The sequence below is a fragment of the Pongo abelii genome, chromosome 15, assembly GCF_028885655.2.
Source record: "Pongo abelii isolate AG06213 chromosome 15, NHGRI_mPonAbe1-v2.0_pri, whole genome shotgun sequence".
Lineage (NCBI taxonomy): Eukaryota > Metazoa > Chordata > Mammalia > Primates > Hominidae > Pongo > Pongo abelii.
This window is the reverse complement of record NC_072000.2, coordinates 30,303,872-30,320,350: the sequence shown is the minus strand read 5'-3', so window position 1 is coordinate 30,320,350 and position 16,479 is coordinate 30,303,872. Positions and strand designations below refer to the sequence as shown.

The 16,479-nt window shown below is 35.6% G+C and overlaps 1 long non-coding RNA gene across 4 annotated transcripts in view; it reads right to left on the bottom strand.

Moving 5' to 3' along the window:
* LOC129049730 (uncharacterized) overlaps nucleotides 1–16,479 on the bottom strand; it is a 111,401-nt gene that overhangs the window by 56,167 nt on the left and 38,755 nt on the right. For 2 of the 4 annotated variants that reach the window (XR_008513014.2, XR_008513016.2), the window contains exons 1-2: nucleotides 9,754–9,895; nucleotides 4,345–4,429 (exon numbers count right to left, since the gene is read on the bottom strand). This is a non-coding gene — a long non-coding RNA (uncharacterized LOC129049730). Of the gene's footprint in view, nucleotides 1–4,344; nucleotides 4,430–9,753; nucleotides 9,896–16,479 lie in introns of those variants that run through there. The other 2 variants (XR_008513015.2, XR_010136946.1) reach the window with 1 other exon arrangement.

The following is a 16,479-nucleotide window of genomic DNA, read 5'->3' as shown; positions in this document are numbered from 1 at the left end:
TTCCCCTAAGCATAGAGGAGAATGGCCACATGGTGATTTCCCACCTTCAACAATAACTTCAGTTTTGGTGCAGTGAAGCAGCTTCAGTTCAATAGAATATTGACATTACTCAGTTTCAGTGATTTTTATCCAGAGACTATGACAATATCAGCAGCCTTAGAGTTCCTTTGAAAGATTGTGCGGACGTTGATTATTTTAGCAGCATACAATACCTTAGAAGTACGGACCAACAATGAGGGCAAAAAAGAAAATTTTAAAAGTTACACAGAGGTCCCAAAATAATTGGTGGAACTTTCAGAGGGGCTACAGTTTCCACAGTAGAAATTAAAGAAGATATGGAAAACTATTGTTTGTTATTTTTAAGCTTAGTCCATATTGGTTTCTTCACATAAATATTTTTTAAAAAACAAGATATGATTTCAGATGTAGAATTGAGAAAAGCCCCAGCAGAACACAGCGATGAATGTTAAACATTGGCTTCTCCAACCCTACAACTTTGCAAACTCTTCCTTGCCCACCTTTTCATCTTTCCTTATTTTGTTTATACACATGAAGGATGTTGGATGATGGAGCCGCTGACCTATGCCTCTGCACAAAACAGATCCATTATATGCATATAAAAAAGAGAATGCATAAAAACAAACACCATGCGTAAAATTAGAAGAAAACATTTCAGTAGTACATTCAGTTAAAGTTGCTGTTCTTATTTAGAATGCTATTATAGCTTCTTTGCTAGAATGTTGATTTCTGGAATTGTTCGCTGCTAGCAACTCACCATAAAATTCAAGAAGTGTGTCATATAAGATCTCATCAAATATAAGTTAATCAGATTCTTTTAATTCTCTACATACATTTTCTCAAAATAACACATAGTATCCTTAAGAAAATGAGTTCTAAAATATGATCAAAGCAAAAATAATCTGCTTCTGATGGAAGCGTAAAGTCTCTAGCAAGTACCTTTCTAATTCATATAAACAGAGACAAATAGGTTAATTTTGTTTATTGTTTTATTTTTAACAGCTCTCAGCAGGATCTAATTTACACATTTTTTTTTACTATAATTCTCTTTTAAAAGGGTATTTCCTCAAGACAAAGAAACTTCCTGGCATAATTGGCATGAGCATGTTATGTGAAATTGAATTATGTTAGCCAGCATTTCTCTAATTACCATTTTTTCATGGGCATCCATTTTTCAACAATAATATTAGAAAAATAATTAATACCTTCAGGACGAGGACCTGAACTTTATGCAAATATAGATTAGAAAAGTCCAAATTATTTTTTAATGAGCTATATGTATTATGTCTCCCTATCTAGAGTTCATCTGGACCATGGCATTAAATAAGCTTAGAGTTAATTAAGCATATTATAACTATTCCTGGCTTCTGCCATTATTAGTATGAACCTGCCAGCTCAGAGGCACTCAGCAAACATGAAAATACTTTATCAACACCCCTCTCCAAAACACCTTGAAATATTTCAGTCCTGTCTATACTCTTGGGATAATTCTAGAAGCTCAAACCTATTGGACCCATTTTGAAATCCATTACTTTTCTATTTATATAAATATGAATTTCAAGAATAGAGGAGGCTTTCTTTGTAGATGTTGATTTATATTAATAAGATCTATAGCCAAACAATTGCTCTCAAGCACATGCACACACAAAGGTAGGATATCTCTTGCTGCAGAGATATTGGCTCAGGCAGCAGATTAAATGAATAGATTTGCTTCATATTTGAGTGTGCTAAATTGAATACAAGTCATAATAGAAAATCTCAACATGTAAATGAAATCAGAAGAGCTTTTCTAATTTTCAGGAAGTGAATGACAGAATCACCCTTTCAGTTTAAAAAAAAAAACAACTTCAGACCACTCGTTAATAGCTGATCACATTTTGGCACTAGCCAAACTAATTGAATTTAAACCTACTCAGAGGTTGTGTTAGTTAGAAGAGTGAACCCTGTTGGAGAAAGTCATTTTAAAATCCACCCAAAATTTGAAAGAACTATTAGTTATATAAGATAATCCTATGGATGGAGAGGAGCAGTGCCATGAATATCAAGAGAAAAGCAATAGACATCCATCTTCTATTAGGAGCTCAGCAGGGAAAGGAAAAAAAGCAGAGTCAAGATGCATTTTCCATGGGGCTGGTTCAAATTCTATCATAAACCCTAAGGCCGTATTTCAACAGCTGTGGCAAAATTTTTTATAGGAGAATGATTTGACATTTGAAGAGTTATCTTTCCAGTCTCTTCCGTGTAATTCTGTGATGAAACAACAAACTCAGGCACCCTGCAGAGGGCCTGGAATATCAAAAAACCAATAGATTTTGGATTCAGACAAACCAGACTTTAAGTACAAGCATAGCCATTCACTACATGAGTTACCTTGGAAAATCAGTTAACTTTTTTCAGCCTTAGTTCTTTCTACAGAAAGAGAATTCACTAAACAAACAGAGGCATCAAAGGTCATGTACCCAGCAAATATTTTGAAACATAATAGGCACTCAATAATTATTTGTTCACTCATCTCCTTTTCTTCAGATATTATCTTCACCCTAATTTTTATGCTATTAGCTACTGTTCAAAAACTTCAGTTGCTTCATGCGATTTTGCCTTCAGTCTTGTATATTCTACTTTTATCTCAAGGTGTTCATCAGCTTGACCATATAATATATCTTTCGAAATACCTCAAGACCTTCTCTCCCCACAACCTCACTCCATTCTTCCTCTAGGGCTGGGGGAAGAACAGAACAATAGACAAATGGAATTAATAAGAATAGGCTATTGTACCAGAAGGTGGAATTTCTGCTGGGAAGAATAAAGGAATCATAACAGCAGCTAGACCCAGGCAAACACACTCCTGTCTCTCATGAGATGCTCTCCCCCTTAGAATTCCTTGTGGCTGATAGGTTTATTTTCTTATTGGAAGAGAAACACTCACAACCTCTGGAGGAAGAGTTCAGGAAAAAGGAACTAAGAGACAGGATAGTGAAGCCCACACATTATTTAGGGCAAGGTAGTCCTCATGATACATATGAAGTACTGGTTTCTTCTCTGGAGGGCTGGATACATAAGCATTTCAGAGCCAAATCAGCAATTATTCTTTTTTTTTGTGAAATGATATCTGTGCACATGGGACTCAAGTTGAGATGGTCAAGGGGGGCTGCAACTGCTGTATGAGACAGGTAGAAATCTCAAAGGTTTGATCCTGTCCACATGCTATCATTGCCCTTCTAATAGTTACGTGAATGTAGCCTAGCTTTCTTGAGTTACATACAAAAGTTTACAATATTATAAAATATGATTTTATACCTTTACAAAACCGTAAAGGTTTAGTACCTTATAAAGAAATTTTGAACTTCTTTTCCAAAAATGAGTATAAAATATTTGTTCATATCATTTACAAGAACTCTCTTAGGCTACACATTCAGGTAACTATTTATAGACACTAATTTTTGATGGACCAGTACAGTCAGCTACACAATAGCCCCTCAAAATATTTATACCCTAATCTGTGGAATGTTTGGATGCTTTCTTACATGGCTAAAGGAATGTTGCAGATGTGATTTAATTAAGGATCTTGAGGAGGGGCAATTATCTTACCTCATATCATGGACCCTAAATATAACCATCAGTGACCTTATATGGAGGAGACAGAGAGAGTTTGTTACAGGAGATGATGTGAGGGTGCTGCTGATTTTGCAGATGAAAGAAGGGGTCTGGGGTTGAGGCATGCATCTCTAGAAATGGAAAAGGTAAGGGATCACATTTTCCCAGAGAACCTCCCTAAGGAATATGGCCTTGCCGATACCTTCATTTTGTCCCAAAGAAACCCACTTTGAGATTCTGGCCTCCAAATCTATAAAAGAATACATTTCTGTTTCAAGTGACTAAATCTGTGGTAATTTGTTACAGCTACAATGGGAAGTCAATAAAGTCAGAAATGTTCTAACCAAATAGCAACTGAAGATTAAATAATTTATAATTTGAGTATGTGAACAGAAACTAAAGCTTTTCCCAAAACCTCCAAACTTGATTAGGTGCTTTCACAGCATAGCATAATCCTCTTTCACTGCATCTCTCACATAGAGTAAAACTTAATTATTTAGTTGTCTCTCTTCTCCAAAAACCAGAAAGTCCATGAGAGCCTGGTTTCATATCTGCCTTGCTCATCTCTGTATCCCTAAAGTCGAGCATAGTAGCTGACACATAGCAGCATCAATAAACATTTGTTGAAACAATGAATATGTGAATGAGAAAATGAATGAATAAATAAATTGCTTAAGAATGGTGCCAAACAAGGAGAAGCAAAACAAGGCAACACAGGCAAAAGAGAATTACCTTACACACGTAAATTGTTGTCAGTATAGGGAAGAAAGCCAATGGATTCAGGGGATTTTTTCATGCTCCTCTTGATCATCTTTTGCTAAGTTTCAAGAAGCAAAGCACAAAAAGACAGCCAAATGAAATCAAAGTTTTGTATTATTTATAAACTTTTAAACAGACCTTAAATTATCATAAAGTGTAAGCATTTATAGATGAGCGTAGGATCAAACATTTAAATATTTGAAAGCAATCTAATTCATTTTACAAATTGTATTTTAAATGCATTTCATTGTAGTATATAATAGAAATACTATTATTATACTGTTACATTGTGTTATTATATGGTCTAAACAATGATTCTTAGTAACAAATTACAAATACAGTACTTTTACCATTTTACACAAGCCAATAATCAATAGCTGAATTCAACATGGAATTTGTATCTTTATACTCCAAATGTTTTATGCACCCCAAATGGTTGTGTTTCCTGTCTCCTCACAGGAAAGACAAACAACATTCGCTAAAGTTTTATTCTCCTTGACAATCAGCACTTCTCTAAAACACACTCAAAGATATAGAAATGGGTGATTCTGCTTTGACGGCACCTAAACCACCTGCGTGGTAGGGTTGTTTGTCCAGCGACTTTCTCCTTGCAATTACTAATATTGCTCAGTAAAGAGGGCTAAATTTTTCACTCTTTCTAATATACGTAAAAACCTTGTTTGTAAAAGATTTTACTATCAATAAATGCATTTCAATCATAGCCAGTCTATGTATCCCAAGCTAAATGCTTTCTTCAAACAGAAGTTCATATCCTGGAATATTTTGCACCTGTTAATTTGAAAGCAAAATTTGGATCTGAAACTTTTTTTTAATTTTTATCTAAGCACTTCTTTGCAGCTGTTTAAACTAGTATGATAATATGAAAATCACATTTCATTTATTCAGGGGGGAAATTAACTTTTATAATAACATACATTTCAGAAATTTTCCATGTAGATAAACACTGTTTTTGTCCCCAAATTTAGATTCTCTTTACAAAGATTTGTTCTGTCACTGAATTCTTCTTTCTCTAGTTTGAGAGCTATATATGAATACACAAATAAACTGGAGCAGTAGCCATTCATTGGAAAGCAATACTAATACTAATATTAATGCCATTTGTCTCTTACAAAGAACTTCTCAGAGTTAATATATAATATAATATAGAAAAGCATGCCTGCTTCAGTATAACTAAAGCTGAATTTGAAAATATTTCCAGCACAAAATCCATTTTTAAGTATTGGTGATCATTAAAAAGTCAGGAAACAACAGATGCTGGAGAGGATGTGGAGAAATAGGAACGCTTTTACACTGTTGGTGGGACTGTAAACTAGCTCAACCATTGTGGAAGACAGTGTGGCGATTCCTCAAGGATCTTGAACCAGAAATACCATTTGACCCAGCAATCCCATAACTGGGTATATACCCAACGGATTATAAATGATTCTACTATAAAGATACATCCACACGTATGTTTATTGCAGCATTGTTCACAATAGCAAAGACTTCAAACCAACCCAAATGCCCATCAATGATAGACTGGATAAAGAAAATGTGGCATATATACACCATGGAATACTATGTAGCCATGAAAAAGGATGAGTTCATGTCCTTTGAAGGGACATGGATGAAGCTGGAAACCATCATTCTCAGCAAACTAACACAGGAACAGAAAACCAAACACTGCATGTTCTCACTCATAAGTGGGAGTTGAACAGTGAGAACGCATGGACACAGTGAGGGGAACATCACACACTGGGGCCTGTTGAGGGGTGGGGGGTTATTGGAGGAATAGCATTAGGAGAAATACCTAATGTAGATGACGGGTTGATGGGTGCAGCAAACCACCATGGCACATGTATACCTATGTAACAAACCCGCACATTCTGCACATGTATCTCAGAACTTAAAGTATAATTAAAAATAACAGAATAAAATAAAATAAATAAAGATTGTTAGCCATTAACAAATGACTCTTTAAGAAACAACACACATTTTGATTAGGAGCAAGGAAATGTGGTGAAGATTGTAAAAACTCCCATCAGATTTTAACATTAATACATTGGTCAGGCTAAGAGTTAAATCAATGAAGGATGAGTGATGAGAAAACTTCAAGTATACCAAGAGATTCTGGGCTAAAGTACAGAACCACCACAAAGCAGATCTGACAATGAAAAGGAAAGAAAAAAAATCACAGAATGGTACCCTCAATTTCACTGGTCATCTGCTAGAATATTTGTTTTAAGATCTTGATTTCTGGGTTTAAAAGATCACCAAGGCTGGGCATGGTGGCTCACACCTATAATCCCAGAACACTGAGAGTCCAAGGTGAGCAGGTCACTTGAGCTGAGGAGTTCAAGACCAGCTTGGGCAATAGGGCAAAACCCCATCTCTACAAAAAATACAAAAATTAGCAAGGTGTGGTGGTGCATGCCTGCAGTCCCAACTACTCGAGAGGCTGAGGCAGGAGAATTGCTGGAGCCCAGGGGGTCGAGGTTACAGTGAGCCTTGTTCGTGCCACTGCACTCCAGCCTGGGCAAGAGTGAGACCTCCATGTCTAAGGAAAAAAAAATCATCAATTTTCTTCTCACTATAATACATCATGGTAATAATGACCTGAATTATATTTCTGTTAAGGCCATCTTTTAGCAGGAAGATAGACGAGAAAAGAATAACTTCGCATTAACACAATGGTACTTATAAAATTTAAAAAGTGATTATTATCAAGCTTCCTATTTCCTTTATAGATAAAAGAAGAAATACAATTCAATTTGGAGTTGATAAGAAATTGTAAAAAGGCAATCGCTTATTTTGAACATGGACTCTGTAAAGTAAACATATTTGAGCTGCTGAATACTTCACATGTGTAGCTATGCCAGATTTTAGTGGTCTTTAGTCTCAGTTTGGCACCTCTAATGTTCACACAGACTGTTTCAAAAGGAAATTTGCAAAACAAAGAAAGATCAAAGTACATTTAAATATGTGGATGAGGCTGAAGTATCTGTCAGTGGAAAAGATCTCCAAGATAGAAACTGTGATCTTTAAAAGACAGTTTCTGTTCATCAGCAGAACCCAAAAAAAACATCATTCTGTTCCAGAAGATGAAACCAAGGCATTTTTACAGTTAGATTTGGACTATGGGCTTCCTAATTAATTCATGACTTCTAGCTCTGTATGGTAACATTTCTAACCCATTTCTTGAAGAAGAATAACACCACACAATGAAAAGTTGAATTTATTAAGAGGCCAATATTAGGAATGGGCAGAGACTTAGAATTCATGTAATAAAACTATCTCATGTTACAGGCATGGAAAGGAAGGCGTAGGGAGGGAAAGTGACTTGCCAAAAAGATGACACAACCTTTCCTCTAAAAGGAGGGAAGAGACTCCTCATCTCCATACCCACTGCCAAGTCCTCCTTCCCCCAATATTAAAGCACAACAAAGAGCAACTGAATGTGAATGAATGATTTACCATACTTCATACTTGAGTTTTGGCAGCATTTCACTACTTTTTGAAGCCATAGTGATCTGAGTTACTAAAGATTGACACTACTATTTTAGTGAAGTTTATTGTTCACATGAAACCATTACAAAGTATAGTAAGAGACAGAACAAATTTGATTTTGAAGTTGACTTTTTGTGCTTAGAGCATGGGATGAGGGAAAATGTTCTGACAGTTCAAGCTTACTCAAGCTTAATGACAGATCTAAATTGGAGCTTGGAGATAAAAGAAATTCTTTAGTGATGCCTCAGTTGTCATTGATTGCTATGAGCAATTTTAAAGCTATTCAAGATGAGAATTGCCAGCTTGGTTCTGAAAGGGGAGAAAGTAGTACATAAGATTAGAGGCTGGTACAAATGCTATCTTGGTTTAAAAAGAGAGAGGACAGTTTAGTATCACACACATAGGTGACAATCGTGACTACATATAGACATTTATCAGCAGGAAATGACTCAATGAACGTTTAGGGTAGTGTAAGCACCAGCTGTGCTGGGGAAGATGAAAATGAAAAGCAGCTTCCCTTATAAGGATCACCAGCAGCAACATGGCTGGGGAGGGAGGGGGAAGAAAGTGGTTGCTAAAGCTGAGAGCTAATAAAAAATAATAATAAACTATCTTCATAAATTACAGGATATCGTCCTTCTGCTTGCTGAAAATCATGGAATTAAAAAGATATAGAGTCCATTCTGAAAAATTCAATTTCATCAAATGGAAAGTGAAAGCATCTCCAATTCTATATATACACTGAAGCTTTCATGCCCCATTTACACTACTCGTATCGAATCCCGTAATAAGTTTCTGCCTATTGAGTCCAAATAAATGGTGGTTATCAAAATGTTCTATTTTTAACTGATCTTTTAAGTTGCTTTCTCTTTAGTATTTTTCCTGATAAAATATCTTAATTCCTTAAAGCTGTTAATTAATTGATGTGCTTTCCCCTAAATAACAGTATCATTCATTTAAAGGTAGAAGCCAGAAACAGAAAAATTCAGCAATCTTTAAGATTTTTTTTTTTTTTGACAAAAAGAGTTCTATCTACAGGTAAGATAGAGGGCCCCGGAAAATAATATAGCCCCAATGGAGATTTTCCACTGGAGTACACATCTCTTACCTGTTTGTTATCCTCTAAATATACAGTGCATATTCACACTCAGTGCCTTTTTAAAAAATGAAGCTGTTCGTCTATATAAAAATGGCTTTTCCAAGACTATTCACCTAGTATATATAACTCAATCTCTAATTCTTAACTCCAATAACACTTTAGTGACCAGAAATCACATGTCAGAGAGAAATAAAAATTCCGCCTTTGTATTTCCACAGCACGCACCTCCAACATAGCAGTATCACATACAATTAATTGATATGCCCATTTCCTTCACCATAACAACTGCCCTATAGAATATTATTTGTCTCTGTATCTGTCACAGGAGTCAATATATTGACTAGAACATAGCAAGTACTACAAAATATTTGTTGAATAAATGAATAAAAGTGGACTTTATCAATAGGGTTGTATATTTCTTTGCTTTCAATGGGAATTACAATAAAAAAATAAAATCCAGCTACAGACAACCTTGCTGGTGAATTTTTATTTCACATATATCACAGAAATGTATATTTTACCTTAATATGTCCTATGCAAATATTTCATTATGTCTATTTTCCGCCTAAGTATTTATTGTTAACAAAGAAATTGCACAGGAATTTATGTGTGTTTGTATTATGAGATAAATAACATTTCTTCATTTGTTTTGCAGCAAAATAGAAGAACTCACCAAAAATAGTATTTTCTGTTGACCTAGGCTAGGATTGATAAACATAGAAATGGAAAAATGATTTTATGGAAATGACAGAATCCACCTCCTTTCAGAATCATACCTGGGTTAGGGAGGAGAGGAAGTGAATCACAAGAATCCCTGTGTTGTCTCTCGCTGACGTTTCACCTGCAATATCATAGCTTTCAGTTACTGTGGTGAGATTCAGCCACATTATCTGTACTACACCATACTGTCTGCCAAAGTATTTCCTTACACAATTTTTTTATAGGAAACAAAAACTACTCTTATCTATTTATTTTTATCATATGGGTGGACCTGGGCAGAAAAATGCAGATGGTTTTGGTAAAGTGAGCTGGCAAAACCCAGTGTAAATTTCCTAATAAACAAAAGCAAGTATTTTACAGTGTAAATTGTGCCACATCAGGGAAATCTCAGAGTCCACAGATGTTGCAAATTACTAATAAGATATCCAATCCCAGCAGTCTGGGTATATCCAGTTGTTATTTGTTTGTTTGTTTTTCACTAGAAATGATCCTACCAGCAAAATGCTGTTGTTTTCTAAATTCTTGTTCATTTTAGCAATGCACTCTAATAAGAGAAGAAAAAAACATTCATTGAAATAAGCTGCCATGAGGGTGTTTGTTATCTGTGAATGTATATATAACGTCATTGTCTTTATCAGAGCAGAAATAGTTCTGACCTTCTCAAGAATGTATACAATCGCTGGGTGCGGTGGCTCATGCCTGTAATCCCGGCACTTTGGGAGGCTGAGGCAGGTAGATCACGAGGTCAGAGTTCAAGACCAGCCTGGCCAACATGGTGAAACCCCACCTCTACTAAAAATACAAAAAATTAGCCGGGCATGGTGGCATGTGCCTGTGGTCCCAGCTACTCGGGAGGCTGAGGCAGGAGAGTTGCTTGAACTCAGGAGGAAAAGGTTGTGATGAGCTGAGATCGCACCACTGCACAGAGACAGAGCGAGACTACATCTCATTAAAAAAAAAAAAAGAATGTATACGATGTATATCAGTCTAAAAATGAGATGGTTAAACTTACTTAACATGCCTTATTTTTATCCAAATAAAAGTGAAAGGATCTAACATAATATTTGAAATTCTACCATAGGATATTTTATTAGAAAAAAATAGCAGTTTTTAAAATAATGTTTGTTCTCATCACAAAATTACTGAGAAGTAAAGCATTTCTAAAGTTACATTAGAACATTGTAATTAATGTTTGTGTTAGAATGATGGTTACCAGAATCTGGGAAGGGTAACAGAGGAGTAGAAGCAGGGATGGTCACTGGGTACAAAAATATAGTTAGATAGAATGAAAAAACCTAGTATTTGATAGCACATCAGGGTGACTACGGCCAGCAATAATTTATTGTACATTTTTAAATAACTATAAGACTATAATTAGATTGTAACACAAAGAAAGGATAAGTGCTTGAGGTGATGGATACACCATTTATTCTGATGTGATTATTGCGCATTGTATGCTTGTATCAAAATATATCATGTGGCCGGGTGCAGTGGCTCACACCTGTAATCCCAGCACTTTGGGAGGCCAAGGTGGGTGGATCATGAGGTCAGGAGTTCGAGACCAGCCTGGCCAACAAGTGAAATCCTGTCTCTACTAAAAATACAAAAATTAGCCTGGCATGGTGGCGGATGCATGTAATCCCAGCTACTCAGGAGGCTGATGAGGCAGAGAATTGCTTGAACTCGGGAGGCAGAGGTTGCAGTGAGCAGAAATCACACCACTGCACTCCAGCCTGGGCAACAGAGTAAGACTCTGTCTCAAAAAAAAAAAAAAAGTGCCCCACAAATATATACCCCTACTATGTACTCATAAACAAATAAAAATTATAAAAATTATAAAAAATAAAAAACAAATGCTTCTCTTTTCTAGTAGTCCTCTAAAATTATTTCCAGAATGATATTTATGCTGTAACAAAATTAGGCAAAAATTGATAAAGTAGAACTGCAATTTGGGTCTTGTAATAATAAATTTGCCCTGTGGTTTTTCTTATATAATGAAGTGGAATCTTCTAGTACCCAAGCCACTCCAGAAGAGCAAGTTACCTAGCTTTTGGGAAAAACAAAACAATAAACCTTACAAACCACAGGTAACTTAGTAAATTAAAAGAGAAATTATGAATATTATTGAGAAGCATGAAAGAGACAATGCAATCATTAATTTATGTTCAGAAACAAATACCAGTTCTATACATAACTAATTATTGATAATAATAATAGTTTTTCAAAATTTTCCTTTTCTGATAAATTTCTGGCCATTAATTACCATTCCAGTTTGTGTCTTTGCCTACCTTACCATACTACATACAGACTATTAATTTTGTATTGATTGAACAATTTAATTATTGATTTGGTCTGTTTTTCTTCCATTGGTCTGAATATTCTGGAACTGATGCTGTATTTTCACTTACCCTGAAATTAAGTAATGAGAAAGTCTGAATTACAACATTTTAATGCATCAAAATTGTTCTTTTAACAAATATTCTCTTAACTTTGAAGAAATAGCAATTATATTCTCAAAGTCTTTGTTTCACTAATGCTGTGGAAATGAGGCTTTACTTATTTTTAACAGGAATATATTGTTGATTTATGGGGCACATTTTTGGTTCTTTTTTTTTTTGCCCTTGTTAATTAAAAAATAGGAAAAAGGATGGGCACGGTGGTTCACAACTGTAATCTCAGCACTTTGGGAGGCTGAGGCAGGCGGATCCCCTGAAGTCAAGAATTCGAGATCAGCCTAGCCAACATGGCGAAATCCCATCTCTACTAAAAAAAAAAAAAAAAAAAAAAAAAAAAAAAAAAAAAAAATTAGCCAGGCGTGGTGGTTCACACCTATAATCCAAGCTACTCAGGAGGCTGAGGCAGGAGAATTGTTTGAACCAGGGAGGTGGGGGTTGCAAGTGAGTCGAGATCGTGCCACTGCACTCCAGCCTGAGCAACAGAGTGAGACTCCACCTTAAAAAAAAAAAAAAAATGAGGAAACATGTATATATTGAAGTAATGTATTTGCTCTTGCAATAGGTATATTACTTGTTTTTTAAAATCTGATTCATCATTGAGGCAAATTATTATGTAATCTTATGTTTCCCTCTAAATTATATTAATACATGCATTCTAATATATATAAAAAAAGAAAATCTGATTATTATACTTTCAATGGCCAGGCCTATATACCCCTCAACCTTTTCAACAGTAATGTTTGTTTGTTTAATCTAAAACAATGAAATAGCTAAGGTTTATAAACAGAGAAAGCCCTCCTCAAACCTAGAAAAATTGGATTGATAACTGTAACCAAATGATAATTTGATATGAAATTGAATTTTTAATTTTGATAACATTTAATCTTTAGTTAACATAACAAGTAGTATTCAAGATTCAAGGATATATGAAGGTATGGTTGAAGAGATTGTTCTGGGTGGAAGAAGGCACTGTAAATAACAATTACCAAGATACTGCTGTGAATGCCTTTTTACTGTTCATTATAGCAAACTGCTGTAGAATTTTCGCTATATTCTGGGGAGCATCATGAAAGAGATTCTGGAGTCTGTGATCTTTTGCTGGGTCACTAGTGATCCATCAAATATGTACCCCTGGGGAGACACGTATTCCTTGATGTGAAAGTTAGAAAATACTTCAACTCTATTACTTTCTGTATTTTTTTTACATTTTAGAAATGGAGCTTAACTTTTCATTCCTAGCACACTACAGGACATGCCTGAAACTAATGGACTTCAGACTCATCTAGCCAAAATAATGCAGTCATCTATTTTAATCTGTAGTGTTTGTGGGGTCATGTCCTTCTTCACATTCCTAATATTTTCATTTACAATATCTCTTTTTTCCCCTTTGATCAGTTTTTCAAATGTTTACCTATTTTATTAGTATTTTTAGCAGATGTATTTTAATTGTACTAATAATTTTCTTTGTTTGCTGGCTTCTTGATATATTTTTATTTATTTCCTCAACGTCTAACATTATATTTGCTCTTCATTTCTTTTACATTATTTGAATTTATTCTGTGTTTCTTTCCCTTAATTTTGGGATTGAAAGCCCAGCTCATTTATCTCGGTCCCTCTGGTGTAATGACATCACATCAGGTAACTTTTAAGCCAATATCTTTCTCTCTATGTAACATTTAGTTATACGTTGTAAATATTGAGGTGTGGTAAATTCAATTCCAAATATTTAGCAATCTTTATTAGTATCTTTTTAATTCATCTTTTCTTTTTTAAAATAATTTTAATATTTATTGTAGATTCAAAGTTTACGTATGCAGGTTTGTTACCTCAGCATTTGCATGATGCTGAGGGTTGGGGTGTGATCGATCCTGTCACCCAGGTGGTGAGAATAGCACCCAATAGTAAGTTTTTCAACCATGTGCTCCTCCTTCCCTTCCCACTCTGGTAGTCTCCAGTGTCTATTGTTGCCTTCTGTATGTTCATGATTACTCAATTTTTAGCTCCTACTTATAAGTGAAAACGCACGGTATTTGGTTTTCTGCTCCTACATTAATTTGTTTAGGATAATGGCCTCCAGCTGTATCCATAGTTGTTCAGATGTATAGTTTGTGAATATTTTCTCCCATTCTGTATGTTGTTCGTTTACTCTGTTGATAGTTTCATTTGTTGTGCAGTAGCTCTTAAGTTTAATTAGATTCTCATTTGTCAATTTTTGTTTTTGTTGCAATTGCTTTTGAGGACTCAGTCATGAATTTTTTTCCTAAGGCTCACATCCAGAGGTGTTTCCTAGGTTTTCCTCTAGGATCTTATAATTTGAGGTCTTATATTTAAATCTTTAATTCATCTTGAGTTAGTTTTTGTATGTAGTGAAAAATAGGTGTCCAGTTTTATTCTTCTCCATATGGCCAGCCAGTTATCCCAGTACCTTTTATTGAATAGGGAGTCCTTTCCCCATTTGACTTTGTCAAAGATCAGATGTCTGTAGGTATGCAGCTTTATATTGTGGGTTCTCTATTGTTTTCCATTGTCTATGTGTCTGTTTTTGTACCAGTACCATGCTGTTTTGGTTGTGGTAGACTTTTAATACAGTTTGAAGTCAGGTAGATGATAATCTAGCAAATATCCCATCCTGTACTCACCCTTCAACCCACATAAGATGCTGACAGATATATGTTTCTGGTCCCACAGTTACTTACTCATTTTCTTGTCCAAGCCAGTTATGTATTTTCCACACTTCTGAGCACAGGCCTCTTGAGTTGCACTTTGTCTTATCTATGTCTACATCTTTCTTGGACACAGAAAACATTTGAAATTCTGGCTTCCTCAGACACGCCCCTATAGTTATACCAAGTGTCCATCTCTATTATCTCCTCATCAAAGGAAAAATGAGAAGACCACATCTATTGTGGCAATTTGCTGGTGTATAGGAGAGGATCAAGGCAAAACCATGTTGGTGCACACACGCATGCACATACACACACACAGACACCTCAATATATAAGTAAGTCCCTCCTCACTAAGTCTCCTTACCATATCTACTCACACTCTGTTTTTCTCAGAGCAATGGAAGTCTTATTTAATCTGGAAAGAAAGGAGGCAGGAAGGAAACTTTTTCTGACTTATTTTGTATTTTTTTAAAAATATATTGTTTATGAGGCTGGCTGTGGTGGCTCAAACCCATAATCCCAACACTTTGGCAGGGCAAGGCAGGTGGATCCCTTGAGCCCAGAAGTTTGAGACAAGCCTGGGCAAAATGGTGAAACCCCATCTCTACTAAAAAATACAAAAAATTAACTGGGTGTGGTGGTATGTAACTATAGTCCCAGCTACTCAGGAGGCTGAAGTGGGAGGATCACCTGAGCCCAGGAGATGGAGGCAGAGGTTGCAGTGAGCAGAGATTGCACCACTGCACTCCTGCTTGGGCAACAGTGAGACCCTGTCTTCCCCAAATATATATATTTCATGGGATGAACTTTATGCCCAGCGTTCTTCAGGGCTTAAGCTTTTGAAAGTAAGTATCATTTTCTTTCTTTTTTTTTTTTTTTTGAGACAGAGTTTCACCCTTGTTGCCCAGACTGGAGTGTAATGGTGCAATCTCGACTCACCACAACCTCCGCCTCACAAGTTCAAGTGATTCTCCTGCCTAAGCCTCCCGAGTAGCTGGGATTACAGGCATGTGCCAGGACACCCAGCTAATTCTGTATTTTTACTAGAGATAGGGTTTCTCCATGTTGGCCAGGCTGGTCTCAAATTCCCGACCTCAGGTGATCCGCCTGCCTCAGCCTCCCAAAATGCTAGGATTACAGACGTGAGCCACCACGCCCAGCCATTTTCTTTTTTCTTAAAAGAGGCTTCAGGTGTCCAAAATCTGTAAAGACTCTCCTTGAGGAAGTAATTGTCTCATCAACCTCAAGGTATGAGAGGGAGAGTAGTTCTGAGTAATAGAAAATCCTAGAAGTAACATAGAAGCTAATATATTAAAAATATGGTTCTGACACATACAGTAAGAGAGCAGCACTAATGCTTTTTATTTGTGTTAAAGAAAATTTGTTAGAATTAAGACATACTTTATCCCAATTCTAATCTCCATTTCAGGATATCTCTGACCAGTGAATGATCTTCAGAACTAGATAAGCTTTAAGGAGGTTATATACTGTTATGTAAAGGGCCTTCAAAGCTCTGAAGGTTGTAAATATTTTTTTTAAATTCAATAAGAATAAAAATAAATTTTCATTCCCAAACACAAAATTTTGCTTTTACAAGGGAAACATACAAGGTCCATATGTTAGATATTGTATATTATACTTTTCAGACAACCAAGTAGAA